We start from the raw sequence: 22,442 nt of genomic DNA on the forward strand, positions 1-22,442 counted from the left end.
CCAGACTGTGAGAATTCAAAATGGATTCCAATGGTACTTGAGAGACTTATTGTGCAGTTACCACTGATGGTTGTAGATTGCTGTAGTAAAAAGGTGCTTTTGGACGGAAATGGTCCTTTACCCATGGAAATCCCCCTGATGTGATTCAACCAGACTCAAATGCATTTATTGGATTATGTATTTTTTGTAATCAACAACAAAAGAGTGCAAATTCAGATTTATACATATATTTTTAAAAGATGTGTGGTGAGTAATGATCTGAGGAAAAAACATTGGTGTGTTGTTTTTTTGTTTGATTTTTTTGAATATCAGTCTCTGTACTGAAGAAGAGACTGCGTCATTGTTATTTGAAAACAAAAAGAAGAAAAACATATTTAATTATACGATATGAGGACGATACAAAAAAGGCAAGCTCTATACAAAAGCTTTTTAGCGAGAGGAAATTGTGTTTTCTATGTGACCTTTGATAAAGTCTTGTGTTTATTTGCGAGCCCTTGGTACCTTGTTTGATTATCTTTCGCTGTTGATGTCTTTGGGGATATACACAGGTGGGGAGTCAAAGGGGAGCATGGATGCCAGATATGACTGATGATTTCCAACCCAAAAAAATACCCCAAAACTGCCTTGAGGCAATACATCCCACCCATCTCAATGGCCACAACTATCTCATACTAAATCTTCAATACTTTATTAATCCTAAGTTGCCCACACTGGGGAGGGGTGCAGGTGCTGATGTTGCTGACTGATGGAGGGGTTTGGTGTGTGTGTGTGTGTGTGTGTGTGTGTGTGTGTGTGTGTGTGTGTGTGTGTGTGTGTGTGTGTGTGTGTGTGTGTGTGTGTGTGTGTGTGTGTGTGTGTGTGTGTGTGTGTGTGTGTGTGTGTGTGTGTGTGTGTGTTTGTGCGTGCGTGCGTGCATGCGTGCATGCGTGCATGTGTGTGTGTGGAGGGTTAATAGTATAACATGATTAACTCAATCACTGATCAGTCTGGAGATTGTGTATATGTTTCACGTTCTAATTAGAATTCAGCGGGGTGCTTTTAATTAACCAGCGCTACAAAGGGGGAAAAATGACCAATGATTTTCCTCGCTCCATCCTAATCTCCAATTAGCGGCTATCTAATTGCTAATGCGGCCACTTCCACAACACCATTCATCTCAACTGAAGAGAGTGGCGTCCACCACGCAGGCCTCTAAGTCCTGCTGCTGATGCCTGTACTCCAGACAGGCGAGCACCTAAGCTGCAGAGAAAGACAGAAAGAAAGAAAGAAAGAAAGAAAGAAAGAAAGAAAGAAAGAAAGAAAGAAAGAAAGAAAGAAAGAAAGAAAGAAAGAAAGAAAGAAAGAAAGAAAGAAAGAAAGACAAAAAGGAAGTTTTTTTGGAAGATAACAATTCCATTGTCAGAATTAATTAAACATGGTGGTAGGGGTGCTCAAAAAGAAATCAAAGTTCCTACATATCCCAAATCCAACCAATCAATGCCACCAACCCACTTTTTAAGGACACGGATGGTACAAGTCATTGCAGTAACCACCTCCACTAACACACACACACACACACACACACACACACACACACACACACACACACACACACACACACACACACACACACACACACACACACACACACACACACACACACACACACACACACACACAAACACACACACACACACACACACACACACACACACACACACACACACACACACACACACACAATCGCTCGTTATCTCTCTCGCTCTCTCTCTCTGTTTCTCTGTGTCTTTATATCTCTCTCTTTGAGGATGCAGACTGTGCAAGTAGGTAGAAGCCCTTCAATCCAGTCACACAGTCAGATCTTTCCCCGAGCAAATGCTGAGTCGCGAGGGGCTTAGCGGAGCCTTTCTTCAGACAGAGGGCCTTATTAGTAGTGACTGATTAAAACACCCAAAAGTAGGTTACGGAAATCTTTGCACAGCCTTTTCTGCCCATTTCGGCACAGATGAACAGAGGTGGAACGTAACTAAGTATTTTTACTTCGTTACTGTACTTAAGTAGTTTTTTCTGGAATTTGTACTTACTTGAGTAAAAATAAAAATGCAGACTTTTACTTTTACTCAATTACATTTTTTGACAATTACTTGTACTTTCTACTCCTTACATTTCTAGGAGAAGACTTTGTTACTAGTTACATTTATCCTAGGTTTTCCTGTTGTGTTTCGTGGATATTTCAGTAGCCTCAGCTGCGGGCAGGGAGGCGGGACCAAGCCCCTCTTCCAAATTGACACCCAGACAGAAAATATACTTTTAAAAACATTAACAGGACTCCATAGTCATGTTCAAATAGAACCGAAAACCGTTGCAGACACTTTTTCCTATTGGATCAAGTAGGTAGACATGGAGAAAGACAGCCATTGCGTGAGTAGGCCTACTTGTACTTTTGTACTGAAAAGTACATTTAAAAGTTAGTACTTAGGACTTTTACTTAAGTACGTTTTTGGGAAACAACTTTTACTTTCACTTGAGTAATTTTTTCGCAGGGGACATCTACTTTTACTTAAGTACACAACTTCAGTACTTCTTCCACCTCTGCAGATGAATAGGCAAACGAGGGTAGAGAAGAGACAATGAGGCCACTTTTGTTGCAAATGAGAGAGGGAGATAATGGTTGGATGTAGTAATTGTGTGTCCATACAAAAGCCTTGGTTTCAGTGTTAAACCACTTCCCGGATTCCCACAGAAGTGCTAGACTCTGCATTTTTAATCAAAGACTGAAACCCACTTCTATACCTTTGGAATGAGTCAGTCCGTTACCGTGGCAAAAATAGCAATGAGGGCTAGCAGGGCTAGGACAAACCATCTATTAGCAAATTAACCCATGAATTAATCACTACCCGATGAGTTGGTTAATTAATGCGATAGCGGTGATTGCAATATTAATGAAGCAGCACCAAAGGCACAGCTGGAGCCATGTAATGGATTCCATTGGACAAATAGAAATAAGCGCACAGCACAGCTGATGGTTGAGGGAATGAGCCCTCAGACTGTGTGATTAGACTGGCAGGCTCAACTGGGTGCTGGATCCCAAATGAAATAAAATATAGATGAGTAAATGAAGCGAGGGACTGCACTCTTCATATTTTTCTTTGTTTATTTGCCTACACGTTTTGGGCAGAGCCCTTTTTCACCATTACACGCTGAAGAAGTTCTCTGCCCGAAACCTTCATAGAAAAACCTGAAGAGTGCTGTCCTTCACTTCATTCCCTCGATAATGCCAAATTAACCAGCCGATAGACCGTATACTATCTGCACATTACAGTGGTTTTGAATTTTCATCCCTTTCAGAAAATGGTAAGTGACAAAGAATGTCACATTTCTGGTGATTATGAAAGAATTCAACCCCTATAATGTCTGATTCTGCAGACTATTTTGGGGGCTTGGAGGTTATTCAATGGAACAGCAAAGGAGAAGACAGGAAATGAGTGGGGGAGTGATATGGGAGTTGGGAAATTGGTAAGCCACATAATCGAAAGAGGACCAAAAAGGCTGTCGGGCATTTTTGTCTTAAAATGGCTCCTCACACATGCGTGCACACTGTTGTCGTACTGCTCGACTCAGTCCGTTTTTGTCTATTGAGGATGGAGTAATGGGCCTTCCTCTATAAACTGTGGGTCAGTCCCTAAGAAAAAACAAACAAACAAACAAACAAACCAACAGCATCGGCCCACCGGGAATATGCCCTGTTTACCAGATTACCAATCCAGGCCTGCCCAGCCAGATTCGAACACGGGTCCCACTGGGCACCAGTGCTGGGTGCCCTCTTCAACAGCCGCCCTCACACTGACCTCTACGACTTTCAAAGCCTGTTTTAAAATGACCTCTATTCCTGTGTTGCTAACAACCGCCATTTATATGCAATGACCAATATGCCAGTCTTACATCAGACGTCCACCCATGGGCTTCAAGTTAATCAGTTATCCTACGTGATGAGGTTAAGCCAGCCTGTAAATGTAGAACGTGTCCTGGTGATGATCCAGGGAGACGCCTCTGTCGCCTGCGTGGCTCTCTGTTATACAGTTATCTGTTGGGTTTAATTAACCTCGATGACACACTGAGTCATAGCTTATTAAAATCTGGACCAGCGGCTCGGTGTGTGTGTGTGTGTGTGTGTGTGCGTGCGTGTGTGCGTGTGCGTGTGCGTGTGTTTGTGTGTGTGCGTGTGCGTGTGCGTGTGCGTGTGTGCGTGTGTGCGTGTGCGTGTGTGTGTGTGCGCAGCCACGCAGGTACCTGTCGGCTTATAGTAGGAGGAATATGAATGAAGATGTGCGAGATCAGAAGAAGTCAGAATGTCATAGGGGATCAAGTGACAAAGTGTGATGGAGTGGTGTGGTGAACACTGTAAAAATGTCAAGGCCCCTCCCTATAGGTGACTGGAAGAACCCCATGGTTCTCTGAAATGTTCCTAAGAGCCTAAGAGAACCTTTAGAGGTTCCACCGGATTGGGAACCTGTATGGTGAGAGGTGGAATCTTGGTGTTGTTCCAAAAAATAGAATGTGTCACCCATAGGTCTGCCACACACACACACGTGCACACGCACACAGTGGCAAACAACATTCTTTGGGAAACCTTTGAAGAATGTTTATTTATTTATTAATTAGAGTGAATATTGTTTTCCCATAACTGCTTATCTAGAACCCTTGTCTACCATCAACATTTGATTCTTATATATTTGAAAGGGTTTTTTTTTCCGTGTATCAGCGCACGCCTCTGGTTATTTTCATTTGTAAACATGGTGGGGGTTAATGGTATCCATATGAGCCGCTCCATATCTGATTGATTTCTGATGTCATCACAAAATGTCATGCACAAACATCTCCAATGTCAACAACAATAACGTGCTGTGGTATCCACACAGATTCACACACACACACACACACACACACACACACACACACACACACACACACACACACACACACACACACACACACACACACGCATGCACGTACGCGCGCGCGCGCGCACACACACACACACACACACACACACACACACACACACACACACACACACACACACACACACACACACACACACACACACACACACACACACACACACACACAGCCTCTGGAGTCCTCTATTATTAAAGGCTATCTGATGGAGATCAATGGGGCAATCAGGACTTGTGCCCAGTTGCTACAGTCCAGCATCTCCCATGACACACACATGCGCACGTGCACACCCACACACACACACACACACACACACACACACACACACACGCACACGCACAAGCGTACATATACTCGTGCGCGCACGCACACACACACACACACACATGCGTGTGCACACACATCCATAAACACACACACATAGATACCCACATACTTACACACGCACATGCTCATATACACTCACACGTGCATACACACACACACACACACACACACACACACACACACACACACACACACACACACACACACACACACACACACACACACACACACACACACACACACACACACACACACACACACACACACACACACACGTACCACCACCATCTTCACCACCACCACCACCAACAACCCCTTGCACCAATTGATTCAGCAGAAACCCTGCGGAACAGACGGCAGGTGTTCCAGATTCCCCGTGGACCTCAAACATCCCCATCTCCACAATTGCTGCTAACCACCACTTCCATCAGCAGCGGTTATACCCATTTGGGGGCCTAGGAAAAATATAGACGTGGGGCCCTTTTGAATTACTTTTGCTAGTATTTACCATGGTGGGGTTGACTGTTGGGGGCCCACTTACAATGGACAGATTTGGTGGCGGCCTAGGCAACTTCCTAGTCTGCTTATCGGTAAAAGCAGCTCTGATTTCCACAAAGCCTCCAACCCAAAATGTCCCACCACCACCTCCACAGAAACCCTCACACATCCACACATCAATGGCAGTAAATGTATGTGTTACATTTTTTTTTAATCACTATACAGCAGTCACTCCAAAAAGCATCATTTCATAGCACTCACATGACACACCAGTCTAACTACTGACACTGTCCAAATGCTTCTAACAGTAGGCTACCAAAACATTTAACATAGGCCTATATGCAACAAAAGCAAGCAGTCAACACATACTGCACGTGTATGAATACTACCAGTCAGTCATACACAGTGGCCAGAAAAAAATACAAAATAAGGCTGTAATGTTAACAAAATTTACCATTTCTTATCACTGCCGCTAATTTTGTAACTTTCATGCCAGTGCCATTTTCTTTACTTTCCTTTGGCAGTGATTCACTTGGTTTACTGAAATCTAGAAGGCTCAATTAACCCCTTAGCACAGCACTATGGCTCTCTGTAATGTTATGGCAATGCTGTTATGATGTAGTTAAGCATTTTCAGCAAGTGAATAGGGTCTCCGGCGACCCCAGCTGCAGTAAGAGGCTACGGGTTTGCACAAAGGCTTCAAGTGTGAGAGTAGGCTTGTGTCTAAAAGGCCTTCTTGCAAAATAATTGGATTGAGAATCAGGAAGTTTGACACAATTTTTTTTTGTTCTTTCTTTTCTTTTGTTCCTTCTTTTTTCAATAGTGGTTTCTCAATGGGGGCTCTACAGGCCCCCAGCGTGCATTAGGGGGCCCTTGGGGGGCGTTGAGACTGGAGACAAGTGAGAGGGGAGGGGTGCACTCAGTTGCAAATGAGGCCAATCTTTTAATATTACCTGTAAGGAGACCATTGGCAGGCTTATGCTGAGGTCAAGGGGGTGTTGGCTGGCTTATGATAAGGTAAAGGGGGCATTTGTTCAAAAAAGGTTGAGAACCACTGCTGTACATAATCCGACAATGAAACTGATACCCCACCCCCTCTAAAATATTTTACCATTACTCACCTCTCACGTCCACCATCCCATGCACTTCCCCGTCTCCCTCCCATATCCGCACACCAGTAACGTGCGCTGGTGTTTATGGCTGGTGAGGCACTGACTTTTCCAATATCAGATTTTCAAATATACAGCTACATTATTATTAAATATTTGCCAAATAGGCCTACCGATAAGTTTCATATGTCATAGCTTTCTTAACATAAGGTAGGCCTACACATAGGCGGCGCTACAGCAAGACTGTTGGGGAAGCTAAAAAAACATTTCCATTGCATTTCCATTGAAATTTCCCATACATTTCCATGCGCAACTGCAACACATATCCATACTGGCATTTATATGTTAAAACGGCTTGCCATATGCTCTTGCCGTGCGCCAATGGAACTCTCAAACGCGACAGGCACACACACACACACACTGAAGGCAGGGGAGGAAGACGGCTAGTTGCCAGACCATGGACTATTATCTCCCAAAAATGTCTCGAGCAATCATACACACGAATGTCCACAACTTTGTTTCTATTGACATTTTCATGCGCTATGTCACTCTACCTCCATCAGACCAGTATCAAAACTCGCAATCAAACTCGCAAAACTAATGACGAGGCAAAATGCGCACACACCGGGGGGAGACAGGAGAGCAAAGAAGCCAGCTGATTGACCATAGGTACCATGGCCAAAAATATCACATGGGTCTATCATATCCAACAGACATTTCAGATGTCAGTTTTGCAGCCCAAATAATACAAATATGCTGTGATTTTGAATTTCTAGTTGAAGTAGCTTGTAATGATGTAGTTCGCTACATTTTACAGATGGAGCTAGCTTAATATTTCTATTGGATGTAGCTTGTCTAGTGGAGCTAAATGTTAGCTTACTACTAGGTTCTACAAGTAGCTTGCGCAGCCAGACACTGTTCTCGCTGCCTCGCACTGTACACTGTTCACTCCAGTCACACGCAGATGCCCAACAAACACAAGCGAATCTACACACATCACATTAGGCCTACATATGGTAACTAAACCACCCGGGAAGCCCACCATGATTTCAGGAAAGGTGTGCCTTTTTGAAAGTGGTGTTAGCTTGGTGACAGGATAGCACAGGTGCTTCCTTTTGAAGTGAGGGCTTGTTAGACGGAAGACAAGTAGACAACATCGATAACAACATTGCCACCAAATAGTAAACTTAGTGCTTCGGCGAGCACATCAGGGGGAAAATGGATTTCCTACCTTATTCTGTCCTGTTAATTCCTGTTACTTGAAGCTCTTAGTTTCGTTATGAAATCCACTTCCATGGTAGCAGTCAGAGTGAACAAACTAGCCAACACTAATGACACGACCGACTGAACTTCAGATTCGCTATGACGTAACTGCCAGCAAGACTCTCAATGCCAGAATGAGATTGCGGCCAGACTGCTGCTGGCCTCACCACTGTATGTTTCAGTGGGCGTTATGCCAAAGCGTTCAGAGTAAAGAAATGATAATCACACGTAGAAAATAGTAAAAAATTATCAGGAAAATGAGGGCACACCATACATATTTCTATTAAGTGTATAAAAACGTTTAATACAATACTACCACAGAACGAGCAAAATGGCGCATGCGCACAAGCTTGTTAACGAGGGATTGCGCAATCCGGTTTGAGGCAAACTAGGAGTTGCCCCAAATTCAGCGTATTGGGAGAAATTTGACATGAAATGTGCAAATATTACGATTTTGGTCACGAAAATGATTGAAAATGATTGAAACTGTTTAACTACTGCACAAATGGTAGTTATGCTGCAGATGCTCGAAAACAAATTCTTGTTACTATTATTCATATTTACTGCATCTCATCATTCTCATAGGGTTGGTGAGGCACTGCCTCCCCTGCCGTATTGGAGCGCACGTGCCTGCCGCACACCAACTTTCACACGCACGCACACATACATAATGGTCTCTTGAGCCATTAAGACCCACCCCCTTCACACCCACCCCCTTCACACACACACACCGCAGCCCCAGCCAAGAACAAGGACACGTCACACCAGCTGCTGCTGCTGCAGTAATATTCTCACCATCGCCTCTCTCTCTTTCTTTCATACACTCTCTCTTTGCTTTCTCTTTTTTTCTCTTCATCTCTCTCTCTCTCTCTCTCTCTCTCTCTCTCTCTCTCTCTCTCTCTCTTTATATTTTCTTTTAGTCATTTTGCTTCCCTCTGTTTCTCCCTCACTTTTAATTCCTCTTTCTTGTCCTTTATCTTTCTCGCAGTGTTTTGCTCTCGTTATCTATCTCTTCATCACTGTCTCTATCTCTCTGTCTCCATCTCCATCCCGTTTGATCCCTTTCACTCTCCCCATTCATCTTCCCATCCCCCTCTCCTTCTCTCTCTCTCTCTCTCTCTTTCGCACACATGAACACACACACACACACACACACACACACACACACACACACACACACACACACACACACACACACACACACACACACACACACACACACACACACACACACACACACTCACACATGCACGAACACACACCCATACTGTACACACAGACACACAAGTGCACGCAAACACAAACACACACACACACACACACACACACACACACACACACACACACACACACACACACACACACACACACACACACACACACACACACGTGCACATGGCCCATAGCCTCTGATGTGTCTTTGTGGCTCCACACACATGTATTTTTCATAGGCAGAGGACCCAGGAGCACAGAGGACAGAGGAGCACAATGGCTGGTGGCTGGGAACACCTCGCGAGACTCACTTGTCAAGCATTACTGTGAGGCAGGGGTCTAAAGACGCGCACACTACACACACTCACACACACATCATACAAGCCACACACACACACATGCATGCACACATCCCAGCACACATACGCCACAACACACACACACGCACACACACACACAGGCACACACACACTCACACACACACACACACACACACACACACACACACACACACACACACACGCACACACACACACACACACACACACACACACACACACACACACACACACACACACACACACACACACACACACACACACACACACACACACACACACACACACACACACACACAGTCACACACACACACAGGAACACACACACACACACCAACCACCCCAGGCTTGCTCTTCTCCGTGCTAGATATACGAGGGGGTGGCTGATTTCTGCCTTTTTGTTGTTGTCGCGTAGCCGCAGTTACTCAGGGGTGCGTTTGACTTTGGGAAGATTAGATTCCTTTGGGTTAATAATCATCCCGATGGCCAGTACATCTTGGGGGTTCCTGGAAGAAGAAGGTACGGGGGGTTGGAGGGGCAAATGTGTTTGTGCACTGGAAATGATCTGTGGGGCGTTGCAAAGGCGAGTCAGGCTGAATAATTCCGGAAAATAATTTAGTGGAAAATGATTCACAAGCAGCAGAGACGCCTTCAAATGAGTCAAGCCTTCTCTCCTTCTCTCCCCTCCATCCCTCTCTGGCATTCTGTGCCTCTTTCGTTCACTCTACCCTCTCCCTCTGTTCTCTCGATCCTTGTTCCAGGCCTATCTCTCATTCTCTCTGACTAAGATATCAGAATGAGATATCAGGATTCTGCACACTAAAGGTCTTTCACTTTCTTGCTTCTGTCTCTCTCTCTCTGTCTCTCTCTCTCTCTCTCTTCTCTGTCTCTCTCTCTCTCTCTTTTCATTCTCTCTCCTTTCATTCTCTCTGGGTGAGATATCAGAATGAGATATCAGGTTTCCTTGCACAAAAACTCTACTTACATTCTTTTGTCTTGCTAAAATTCATTGCTTCTCACCATGGTTGCTCACGGATCATGATTCATTGTTTCAAGAAAGTTTCTTTCGCCCGCTCTAACTGCAAAATCTTCAAACGAACTTTGCAAGCAATTCATCACGTCTTTTACGTAATTAGCCGAAACTCACACTTAGGGTCAGTCTGTTTTTTCATCCAGTCAAAAACAAGACCGCAAAGGAAAACGAAAAATGTGCCACGTCCACAAGTAGGTATAGAAGGAAAGGAACACTTAAGGACACCACTTTATCTTAACTTTCACCCAGGTCACAATAATAAATAGTGTCCCTTTTGGAACAACAACTTAAGCGATAAGAGCACATGTGGAGCGCACAGGAAGAAAGACCTGCTTTTGGTCTCTGGTGCATGCCACTTAAATCAGAACTAATTTGTTGTTCCTTGTTCCCCCCTGTTTTTTTGACGGATGATGCTCGGCAAATTCGCAGCATTACCCCCATGAGGAACATTAAAGAAAAGAAGTGTGTGTTTGTGTGTGTGTGTGTGTGCGTGTGCGCATGCGTGCGTGCGTGTGTGTGTGTGTGTGTGTGTGTGTGTGTGTGTGTGTGTGTGTGTGTGTGTGTGTGTGTGTGAGAGAGTCTGTGTGCGTGCGTGCATGTGTGTTTGTGTGTGTGTGTTTGTGTGTGCGCGCGCCAGCGAGCGTGTTCTACCACTTAGTGGTTTGATTAATGCTGTGTTTCTGGCCCTCAGGGATTAAGTGGATAGTGAGGACCGCAGCAGATATCTTTTGAAGATGAGAGAGCACCTTCCCTCTCCTTTCATGGTGCAAAACACAACTTCAATGCAGAGGCGATGATGTTGACGATGAAAAGGAGAATCCTCTGCTCAGCCGCTGCACCAAATAGAGATATTTATTATACTGTCAATTCTGATAGTGATTAAATAATGCCCACTCATATTGACTTTCATTAAAATTGATTACGCTTGAATGTTGCATCCATTTATTTAGTATTATTTATAATTCACAGAGCACACTCATAGCAAAACAAGCTAAATCTACCATATTCATCTCTGGGTTGGGGAATTTCTCAATGATTTTTGAAAAGTTTGTTTATCTTATGAAGGTTTTGAATGGAAAAATAAATAACACCCTGCAACCTGTGGTTCAAATATATCCTTAAATGTGTCACAGATCAAGGCCTTCAAATGAACATTTTCATTATGTGAATTCTTCACACCATGCATTGTACAGTAAGACGTTTTGAAATGGGTTATGTGAAATGGGCAGCACTTTAACACCGCGAGCACTATGCTACCTATGCTGCCTTATGTTATATCAATCTCAAGGTTGTGAAGATAGATGTCTGTTGACAGCATCTAACCTAGCACTCTTCAGAGGCTACTGCAGTCTGTAGAGGACGTTGTCATCTGTACAGGTGGCGTATGGGAGTGATGGATTCCCCACCACTCTCATCTATCATCAGGTCTACTTTGAAACACACTCACTCCTACTGCCCACAGGCCTGTCACAACCGCCTAGGGCCCCCGCAGCTGAAAAGGGGCCCCTGATGCCTGGTTATGTAAGTACATGTACTTGTATGTGAATTACAGCAATGACAACTTTGTGTGTGTGGCAGCACATCACAAAATTCAATGACAGAAAAGTGCTACTGCTTTTTAAAATCTCTCCAGGTGACCCAATAGTTTGAAGAGAGGTGTGTGAAGCCCCCAAGTCCCTCTTTGCCAAGGGCTCCCGCAATACCTTGAAATGGCCCTGCAAACCCGCCACCTCCACTTGGCTTTCCCTTTATTGAGAGCACAGAAGGTCATACACACAGACTCTTCCACACACAGACGTACTTATGCTGTTTGTTCAATCGTCACTCCTCCTAAGGTATGATTCATCGTGGCTCTGGATACACACAGAGAGAGCTATTTCACTCACCGTTTCACTGGCTTGAATGCCACATAATAAGACACTGACCTTGTGAATTAGCTGTAAAATTGTAACTGGTTATTTACGGAGCTCAGGGGCCGCAGTGGATTGGAGCTGTCTGGCATTGGTTCACAATGAGCGGCTGTATAATCCTATTACGTTGCCTGTGTGTGGGTCGGTCTATTAGGCGCATTTTCTGCCCAAAGCTGGCAGCGATGAAAGGATACATGATTGTTCACATACTAGATGAAGGAGTGGTGGAGATGAGGAGGAGGCATGGAGGGGTCGAGGGATTGAGGGATGGAGGCTATTATGGTTAATGGATTAGATTTACCTGTGGAGGCGTGGTAAAGTCGTTTCGAAATGAGAGCCTCCAAAAGATTGGCATTTGATGAGGAATACAGAACACGGGTCATTTTTTTGTCTCAAGCATAATCATAGATTACCCACAGGAGGAGTCCGAGTTAAATAACTTTGCAAGCGGCAAATTGGCTAAATGACTGTGGAATTGGGGAATTTGTATTTGGCCTCTCTCTCTCACCCGAGACATCCTGCTCCTTGATGCTGGAACAAGCTACTATACAGCCAAGACCAAGGTCATCTATCTTTTCTGAAGAAGCAGGTAAAAAGTATATTCCGACTAATTAATAATTCCGGAATATACTTTTTACCTGCTTCTTCAGAAAAGATAGATGACCTTGGTCTTGGCTGTATAGTAGCTTGTTCCAGCATCAAGGAGCAGGATGTCTCGGGTGAATTAATATTCCGACTAATTCAGTTACCCTTTCAGTTACATTATTTTACATGCACACACAGGACATATTCTACTGACATTTCTTTTATTTCATATTTTCCATATAGTTTCCCTCAATCTGATATCATTTTTGACAGCATTGTGTGAAAGTAGTCAGTCATTCAGATGGATATTAGACTATGAGAAACCAATAGATCTCCCACCCCACCCCACCTCACCCCACCTATTTTGGCAGAGTGTATTATTCTGGTTAGGAAGTTGCATCACTCACAACTAATCATAAAATCATGATGCAATGAATGTGAAAGCCCAACTGGGAAACTCCAGCTCCCATTGTGATTGTGACCCATGACTTCACAGCAAACAAGTGAACACTGCACACTGCACACTGCAAGGGGGCAGCCCCTAATGGCACCCGAAAGTGAGCAGTGTAGCAGGACAGTATGCTCAGGGTGCCTCAGTCATGGAGGAGGATGGGGGGAGATCACTGGTTGATTTCTCCCCCCACCAAACTGGCGGGTCGGGAGTTTAACCAGCAACCTTTGTGCTGACGCCCTAACCGCTTACCCATGACTGCAATGTCCATCGGAATAACTTGGTCTTATACCACACCCTCATATTAATATCATATAGAGGGGTTTGAATAATTGAGCACCCATTCCATTAACTTTGTTGAAGTTTGAAATCACTACATCTGATTTTACCCAACATATACTGTTATATATATGGGTGCAGTGTTTTATGCGTAAAACTTGGAATGATGTGGGCTTAAAGGAGTCGTCTGCAAGGTTGTTTTCAGTAATATTTCCTTGGATTGTGATGGAATTTTGGAAGGTACATGAAATAGCATGTTACAGAAAAAAAATGAAGTCCTCCAAGCCCCTGGTTGCGTCTATAAAAATAGCTGCCCTGTTCTGTTGTGTTAACCAATCACAGAGTCCCGGCCTGTTGCTTGTTCTGCACAGATAGTCAGGGAAGATAACGGGTAAAGGACTCACTGTTTACCCCGGCATACACTGCCGGGCATACACTGTGCAATAGTTTCAGTCGCGGGTATTAAGCTCCTGCTCACACTGTAGGAGGGAATCTCAGGGTTTAAAAGTTCTCATTTCACGACTCATGTCCTCACACTATACGAGCCGAGGGTCGGATGTGAGCATAATGCTCTAACTGTAGGACAAGACAGGCTTGTTTTCTGGAACTGCAGATCACAAAAACGCAAAAGGGAAATGCACACCTGAGATGGAGGACAGGATGCGCTCAAGAGCGAATCGTGCCACGGGCGACCAGGATTTCAAACAGTTTGGGTTTTCTAGTGAGGAAGTGCATCCTTTCACATCAGGTGTGAAATGAACACTGCATTTGATAAGAAAGAACATCAGGTTAAAGGGGAAGCGTGGTGGGGAGAGTTTCATGGTTTAGGGCTGCTTTGCTGCCTCAGGATACGGACAACCTGCCATGATTGAAGGACGTGTGAGTTCTGCTCTCTACAAACAAATCCCGAAGGAACATTTCCAGCCATCAGTTTATCATTTGTTTGTGTTCATGCTTGGAAACCCTCCACTGTGGCTGAATTAAAGCAATTCTGCGAAGAACTCCTCTACAGCGATGTGGAAAACTCCTTGCCAGTTATCGCCAACATTTGACTCAAGTTGTTGCTGCTGAGGGTGGTTCAACACATAATGAGGTTTAGGGGCAGTTACTTTTTCACATGGGGCCATATAGGTGCAAAGCGTTTGCTCCTTAATACATAAGGGAGTTGTGAGTAACCCCTATACACCATTTACTGTAAGTGTTATTGATCCAAAATGCTTAGGAGTGACAGAGATGCAAGGCAAATCAGTAAGGGGCGAATACTTTTGTAGGGCACTGTATGACAACAGCAAATCTTGTAGACGGCAGCTTTGATTAATTAAAAAAACGAGGGTTTTTTACCCTATTTGTTCATTATGTTTTATTCTGTTTCTGATTAAACGATGTGCCCATTCCATTGTCTGCAGAGATATTCCTTGTCTCCCGTGTCATGAATTTATTCATGCGCTTAGCTAAAATTTAGCTAAATGAAAATGCGACAGAAGGAAAAGAGAACAGCTGAACCGGTACACATCCTTGTAGCCAATATGTCGCAGTACAAAAACAGAGGGACTACAAACTAATTAGAGTGGAGTGGAAAAATTGGCATAGTACCAAGGTCCAGTGGTTTCCTGCCACATACTGTAGTGGAATGACCATTTTCAGTGAGTTCATCTACTTTGTTCTTTAGGGGAGGTACAGAAAGTTCTCTTTTAGATATAGTAGATTCACTATTGATATTGCAGGCAGACTGTGGGAGGGAGACTGTGGAACAGAGGTGTGTGTCTATGTGTGTGTGTGTGTGTGTGTGTGTGTGTGTGTGTGTGTGTGTGTGTGTGTGTGTGTGTGTGTGTGTGTGTGTGTGTGTGTGTGTGTGTGTGTGTGTGTGTGTGTGTGTGTGTGTGTGTGTGTGTGTGTGCTGGGTGGGACGTAGAGATAGGCAGAGCAGTAGAAGTGAAAGAATGTAGGCCTGCTGTAAGACCAAAACAGAGATAGAAACCGAGGGAACAGAGAAGTAGAAAGAAAGAAAGACATGAAAAAAAGAAAGAAAATGGAGAATGATAGAAAAGGAGAAAGAGGAAGAGAGAGAGGTAGAGAGGAAAGAGAGCGAGAGGTCATCTGTCTGGGGAGAGACTGGCACTGTGGGCATAAGTTGGCTGCCGCTTCCTGACTGGATGATTGTGTTGGAGCCTCTGCTAATTGTTTAGAGCCATTGATTCGCCCCTCAAGGCAAAGCCAACTCTACAGATATTTTTAAACTCTTCACACAACTCTCTCTCTTTCTCTTTCTCTTTCTCTTTCTCTTTCTCTTTCTCTCTCTCTCTCTCTCTCTCTCTCTCTCTCTCTCTCTCTCTCTCTCTCTCACTCTCTCTCTCTCGAAGAGCTGTCTCTGTCTCTGTCTCAGAGATGATCAGAATTGTGTTGCTGCTGTTGCTGGGATATTATTAGGGATATTACTGTGTTTGTTTGCACATTCTTTCGAACGCATCTGAGGGAAGGGATAGCTACTCATGGGATATGAGTTTGAATACACGATGCGCCCTATCCTGCAGAAGAAAGATCTTTAGGCACGCATATACACATGCAAGTGCAAGCATATACACACATGCAAGCGTGCGCGCGCACACACACACATGTGCGCGCGCACACACACACCTCACACACACACCTCACACACACACACACACACACACACACACACACACACACACACACACACACACACACACACACACACACACACACACACACACACACACACACACACACACACACACACACACACACACACACACACACACACACACACGAGCGTGCGTTGCAACACATGCATAGAGCTCCAACACACATTTTCTTAGCCTTTTTTTCCTCATCTCATCTTTGTAAATTACAAATCTATCACTGTTCACCTAGCTTCAATCATTGTACACTGTACACAGTAAATGTTGCGGTTTTAATTCAACACTTAAAGAGTTCATTTAAGTCCAAATTATGTCAAATCAACTCTCTAAGTGTTAAATGAGCACTGTAAAATTTACTGTGTACCCACAATTAATCACTTATACATGTAGGCCTACCTCCGTACTCACAGCTTCAAACACAGCATCTGGAGTGGACACAGTTTTGTGTGCGGCCGCCTTGCCTTCTCCTCCGCTCCCCCATGGATCTTCTACCTGTGGATCAAGATAAAGAGAGTGCATCACTTCATCATCTCGCCCCATCCCCATACCCCACCCTCGCTCACCCCCACCCTCTCCACCTCCAACTTCAACTCAGCAGGTGGACGGCAGTTCCTCACACCCCATACCCACCCTCCATCACACTCTATACCCACCCTCACCCCCCACCCCCTCCACCTCCAGCTTCAACTCAGCAGGTGTACAGTAGTTGCCATGGAGATGTGTAAGTACACTTCAGTTCCATCAGTTGACGTCAGAACTCCTTTAACACACACACACACACACACACACACACACACACACACACACACACACACACACACACACACACACACACACACAGTCAATGTGTCACTTGCTACAAGGAAATAATAAGGGTTCCATCTTCAATCCTTTGAACCAAGCCTCTCATTTGCCTTCTGTTATATGTTGGGAAATATTGGGGACGGAAGCTTTTATATTGGGGTTTCCCAACCGAGGCCTTTTCAGTGTGGAACGTCCCAGTTTGTATACTTGTTTGCCGGTCGGTCGATAATTCTCAAGTAAAGAATGACAAAATCGTCTCCCTGCCTCTAGGACAAAATGGATTACACCTAGGCCTACAAACTCGGCTACTACAGCTTCCATGAATATTAGAGATGTTCAACTATGAGACCTTTGGAAACAAAACAACAACAACAAAAAATGTCTTTGGAACATAATTTTATGTGCAAAACCAAATTTCCTTGTGAGTCAAACCAATCTCAAATTGTATTTGCACTTTGCTCTTATTCTACACGTTCTCATGTCAAATTCAACCTTTTTCTTGATACATACTGGCACATCCAGTAAGTCCCCTTCATTATTACCTGGATTTACTTTTTTCATGAAAATGTAATTGTTTTTCAACTAAATTATCACTTTTTTGAGTGGGACATGTTTTTGCCAAACTTTCAAGAATCAGTGTCATCTAGGGGACAGATAGCCAACGGCGCTCTCATTAATGTTTTCCACCATTGTTAGGGTCGACTCGGGGATTGAACCCAGGTCGCTGGCTTGGCAGGCTGGTGTGTTACCGTTACGCTACAGTTCAGTTGGCTTGAAAAAGACCCAAGTGCAGAGGTTCCAAAAATCAGAAGTTCCAAACGAAAAATGAAGTTCTCTTTTTATTTTTTCAAAAGCTCAGAAGATCCAAAAAACTCAGAAGGTTCAGGTCAGAGGCATTCAGCATGAAAAAGAAACAAAAAATCCAGGATTAGCAAAAAATAGCAAAATTGGCAAAAATGCTTGATAAACACAAAAGGCTCTTCAACAGTTCAAAAAGTAAGAGCATCAAAATCCAAAAAGCAAAAAGTCTCAGAAAGTTCAAGGGGAAAAGTTCAAGGTATAGCTCACCAGCAAAGTGGATGTGAAACAAAGACTCCGTGACAAACAACCAAAAAACAGGGCTTAAGTAACCAGACTAATTGTTCACATGACAAACACAAATGGCAACAGGTGGTAGAGGAACAAAAATGGAGGGAAAACTAAATGAGAAGGCGGGGCAGGATCACCTGACAGAAGATAAGACACATGTCAAACGAAAACAAACGCACAAACAAAACAAAGGGAAATGGCAGGTGTCCCACAGCGATCCCTAGTGGCCAGAAGGTCCATGGCACCTAACAGGACCCCCCCCTCTACGAACGTCTCCGGACGTTCCTTGGACAGTCAGGGTGCGCACGATGGAAGTCCTTGCAAAGGCTTTTGTCCACAACATCCCGGGCCGGAACCCAGGACCGCTCCTCCGGGCCATAGCCCTCCCAATCGACCAAGTACTGCAGGCCGCCTCGGACACGGCGGGAATCGAGGAGCCGGCGGACCGTGAACACAGGCCCACCATCAATGATGCGGGGGGGAGGTGGGGCTTTGGGGGCCGGGGCATGAGGTGAGCACAGGACAGGGCGCAGCAGGGAGACATGGAATGTGGGATGAATTCGAAGGGACCGGGGCAACTGGAGTCGGTAGGAAACGGGGTTGATTCGACGAACCACCTTGAAAGGGCCAACATAGCGGGGGGCCAGCTTGCGGGACTCGACACGAAGGGGGAGATCCTTGGAGGAAAGCCAAACCCTCTGGCCGGGGCGGAAACGCTGGGCCGGCCTCCGGCGACGGTTGGCCTGGGCCTGGGCTGACCTGGAGCTCCGCAGCAGCGCCTTGCGTGTGTTCCGCCACACCCTCCGACAGCGCCTCATGTGGTGTTGGACCGAGGGGACCCCAGCGTCAACCTCCTGCTCTGGAAACAGAGGAGGCTGGAACCCGAACTGACACTGGAATGGAGACATGCCAGTCGCCGAAGACTGAAGGGTGTTGTGGGCGTACTCAGCCCATGGCAGCCAGGAACACCAGGACGCTGGGTTGTCCCTTGCCAGACTCCGCAGGGTAGCCTCCAGGTCCTGGTTAAGCCTCTCCGTCTGCCCGTTGGACTGTGGATGGAAGCCCGAGGTGAGGCTGGCCGTGGCACCCAGGAGTCTGCAGAACGCCCGCCACACCCGAGACGTGAACTGCGGCCCACGGTCCGACACAATGTCCTGCGGGAGTCCGAAGACTCGGAAAACATGGGCAAATATCAGTGTTGCAGTCTCAAAAGCAGAGGGAAGTTTAGGTAATGGAATAAAGCGACAGGCCTTAGAGAACCTGTCAACTACTACAAAAATAACGGTGTTACCTTCAGAACTCGGGAGGCCGGTGACGAAGTCTGCAGACACATGGGACCACGGCCGTCTCGGGATGGGCAGAGGGCGGAGCAGGCCTTGAGGACGCTGGCGGGGATTCTTGCTCTGGGTGCACACTTGACAGGCCATAGCGAAGGCTTTCACATCCTTCTCCATGTCGGGCCACCAGAACCGTCTGTTGAGGAACTCGAAGGTCCTCAGGGACCCCGGGTGTGCAGTGAGGCTGGACGAGTGGCCCCACTGGAGGACCTTGGCCCGTACCTGGCTGGGGACGAACAGGAGACCTGGAGGGCCTGTTCCAGGATCAGGTTCTTGACGTTGGGCCCGCTTGACAGTAGTCTCAATGCCCCACCGAACCGGGGCAACTATGCGGGAGGCTGGGACAACAGTGCTGACCTCTACATCGTTGTCATGTGTGGAGAACTGCCTGGACAATGCATCTGGCTTGGTGTTCTTCGAGCCTGGACGATAGGAGAGTGTAAAATCAAACCGGCTGAAGAACAACGCCCAACGGGCCTGGCGAGGGTTCAGACGTTTGGCTTGCTGGATATATTCAAGGTTCTTGTGGTCCGTCCACACAAGAAACGGGTGCTGCGCTCCCTCCAGCCAGTGCCTCCATTCATCCAACGCCATTTTCACTGCCAGCAGCTCACGATCTCCAACGTCATAACGGGACTCTGTAGGACTGAGGCGACGAGAGAAGAATGAACAAGGATGCAGTCTCCCGTTGGAGCGTTGGGAGAGGACAGCGCCGACTCCTACATTGGATGCATCCACTTCCACAATAAAAGGCTGGGACGGATCAGGGAGGACCAGCACAGGGGCAGAGGAAAAGCGATGCTTGAGATCCTGGAATGCTTGGTCAGCCTTGGGTGTCCAAAAGAATGGGGCACTGTCCTTCTTGGTGAGAGCTGAGATCGGTGCGGCCACTGAGCTGAAGTTCCGAATGAATTTGCGGTAAAAGTTTGCAAAGCCAAGGAACTGTTGAACTCCTTTCACGGATGTTGGTGTTGGCCAATCCCGCACAGCACTTGTTTTGCTGGGATCCATCTGGACCTGGCCATGTCTTAGGATGAAGCCCAGGAAAGAGGCCTCAGAGACATGGAACTCACATTTTTGAGCTTTCACGTAAAGGTGGTTCTTCAGCAGCCTTTGTAGGACGGTTCGCACATGGTGTTGATGCTCTTGCAAGGACTTTGAGAATATTAAAATATCGTCCAAATAGACAAAAACAAAACGGTTGATCATGTCCCTGAGCACATCATTTATGAGGGCCTGAAAGACAGCTGGGGCGTTGGTCAATCCAAAAGGCATTACCTGGTATTCGTAGTGCCCAGATGGAGTGTTAAAGGCTGTCTTCCATTCATCACCTTGCCTAATGCGAACAAGGTGGTAGGCGTTTCGCAAGTCCAACTTCGAGAAGACAGAGGCACCCTGGAGTAGGTCGAAGGCGGTGGACATCAGCGGTAGTGGGTAGCGATTGCGGATTGTGATCTTGTTAAGGCCCCGGTAATCGATACAAGGTCGCAGCCCACCATCCTTCTTGCCAACAAAAAAGAAGCCAGCGCCAGCAGGTGATGTAGACGGCCTGATGAATCCTGATGCCAGAGCATCCTCGATATATTCCTCCATAGCCTTGTGCTCTGGCAGAGAGAGGGAGAAGAGTCGTCCCCGAGGAGGAGACGTACCTGGAAGTAGGTCGATGGCACAATCGTAGTGCCTATGAGGAGGAAGAGAAGATGCTCTTTTCTTGCTGAAGACCTCTTTCAAATCCCAGTACTCGGAGGGAACTTGGGACAACTCGGTGGGATCCAGAGACTCGGAAGGCGACACTGGAGGATTTGAAAAGAGGCAGGTGGCGTGGCAGGTAGGACCCCATTCCAGGACTTTGCCAGTTACCCAATCGATGTGTGGGTTGTGACGGGTAAGCCAGGGGGTTCCAAGGACCACAGGAAACTCAGGGGAGTGAATGAGATGCAGCGAGATATCTTCTTGGTGGGCTTCAAACTGGAGACGAATAGGAGAGGTTGCATGACTGACTTTGCCATTTCCCAGGGGCTGGCCATCCAGAGCAGACACGGAGAGGGGCAGCTTGAGGGGAACAAGAGGGATTTTGAGTTTGAGGGCAAAGTTAGAGTCAATAAAATTCCCTGCAGCTCCAGAGTCAACAAGGGCTTGACAGGTGTGAGTGCCTTCACCCCAAGAGATGGTAATGGGAAGAAAGACTCCTTGGCCAGGGAACTCGGGAGACAAGGTAGCTCCCGTCACAACCCTCCCTCGGCTGGACGGGAGAGCTCTTTTCCCGAGAGCTCAGGGCAGGTGTCTCGGAAGTGTCCCTTTTTCCCGCAGTATAGGCAGCACCTTTCTCTTCTCCGGCGTTCCTTCTCAGCTGCAGACAGCCGTGTTCGTCCAATTTGCATGGGCTCAGTGGTGTCTGGGATGGCTGGAGTGGAGGACCATGGAGGACCCGGAGGAGCATCAGGTGTTCTTCGGGCTGCATCACGGCGACGTTCCCTGAGGCGGTTGTCCAGACGTATGGCATGTGCGATCAGGGACTCCAGGTTGGAGGGACAATCCACAGATGCTAGTCCATCTTTAACTGGGTCTGACAGACCATGGTGGAAGGCAGACACCAATGCTGGCTCGTT

This window comes from Engraulis encrasicolus, chromosome 24 (genome assembly GCF_034702125.1).
Source record: "Engraulis encrasicolus isolate BLACKSEA-1 chromosome 24, IST_EnEncr_1.0, whole genome shotgun sequence".
Lineage (NCBI taxonomy): Eukaryota > Metazoa > Chordata > Actinopteri > Clupeiformes > Engraulidae > Engraulis > Engraulis encrasicolus.